General features: G+C 40.0%; 1 pseudogene; it reads left to right on the top strand.

Annotated features, from left to right (window-relative positions):
• Nucleotides 1-342: 342 nt before the first annotated feature.
• LOC107182030 lies at nucleotides 343-680 on the top strand (annotated as a pseudogene).
• The last annotated feature ends 1129 nt before the right edge of the window (nucleotides 681-1809 follow it).

Here is a 1809-nt window from a genome sequence, read left to right on the forward strand (position 1 = left end):
TAGGACTTCCACTCAGCCAGCGTTCCTGTGGTTCTGGGTGATGTCCGTTCCGTCTTTTAGTTGTATTTTTGAAGTGGTTGTTCGAGGCAGCAAACTCCGGCGTTAACCTATGCCGCCATCTTGGTTCTCTGAAACATGTTTCTTTAGTGAAATTCTTTTCCAAAGTTACCTTGTAGCTGCAAAATCAATCTCCATCACACTATTAAGAAAATAATCATTTATTCATATGAGAAAAAGAGAGAGAGAGAGAGAATTAAAACATATAGAACTCATGGGTAGAGCTCTTCCACCATCTTGGAGCCAGTGGAGGCTGCTGGGAACAGGACATCTGTAAGGACAAATATGTGTGGAAGGCTGCACTCCAGGGCCATTTTTGCTGGATAGAAAGAATTGGGGCCTCTGGAACCAAAGGGAGCACACAGCTCTTCTTAAAATCAAAGGTGTTTATGCTCGAGAGGAAACTGAATTCTATCTAGGCAAGAGATGTGCTCATGTGTACAAAGCAAAAAACAACACAGTGACTCCTGGTGGCAAAGTGAACAAAACCAGAGTCACTTGGGGGAAAGGTAACCCGTGCTCATGGAAACAGTGGCATGGTTCATGCTTATTTCTGAAGCAACCTTCCTACTAAGGCCACTGGACACAGAATCTGTGTAATGTTGTACTCCTCAAGGATTTAAACTTACAGAAAAATAAATAAATAAAATGGATTTGTAAAAATAAATAAAACTCATAAATAGAGATATATGTGAAGAGTTGAAAGTAGCAGCAGCATGTTAAGCTATCTATCTATATATAAAAAAGCCTAAGCAACCATTATGACTGGATGACCGGACAATCAGATGACCGGCCAGTAGCTATGATGTGCACTGACCACCAGGGGGCAGACACTCAACACAGGAGTTGCCCCCTGGTGGTCAGTGCGCTCCCACAGCCAACCTCCCATGGTCAGCCAAGTTCCCATGGTCCCTCCCCCCTGCCAACTGGTCCTGATTGGCCCCGATTGCCGGCCAAGCCAAGGGCCCCCATCTGTGCATGAGTTCGTGCCCCAAGCCTATAGTTTATGAATCAAAATCCAGATTACTCTTCAATTAAACACTATGGAAAGTATAGGGGAAGCAGTGGTCTTGCAGTTCAATTATTTCTCCATGAAACAAATCATTCCTATAAATAGTTTTTACAAAGCATAAAAGAAAGCATTGCTGTTGGAAGGAATAAAAATAGTGGGATTTCATGAAAAGCAGATACAAATGATATATAAATTATAAATATCTATGGTTTACCTTTGAGCTCATGGTCATCCATGCTTTAATATCAGCCTTTACTAATGGGAACCCCTGATAATTTGATTCTCTGCTTTAAGGCCATGGAACCTAATTAATACAGAGGGACACAATAAAAACTGATTAGACAAAAATCCACTATGTCCTTGGGTTTGGGGAGAGAAGACTGCCTATTGGTTCTTTCCTAGCATTAAGGGGAAAATATAATCTTGTTTTATAGTCTTAAAATATCCCATATTTGCTCTTTTAGTATTAATGTATTTGAAGAGAAATAACGAGTAAAATAAAGTTGATGGCCTTGATCTCAATCAACTTGTAGCTTGTGTTTTGCAAACCCCAGAGCTATCGTGCAAGGCTATTTTCTTTTAAAACTGAGCACGCCCTGGGTAAAACAGCTAGCTATTAATGAATCAGAACTGTATCATTCTAGGACATACACAATGTTGGGAGACTTGAAAATTAAAATCCTGAAGAAAAAAACTTTTATCAGTGCCATTTATATTTGAACAGCAATTTGATATGCTTT

This window comes from Myotis davidii, unplaced genomic scaffold, assembly GCF_000327345.1.
Source record: "Myotis davidii unplaced genomic scaffold, ASM32734v1 scaffold930, whole genome shotgun sequence".
Taxonomy (NCBI): domain Eukaryota; kingdom Metazoa; phylum Chordata; class Mammalia; order Chiroptera; family Vespertilionidae; genus Myotis; species Myotis davidii.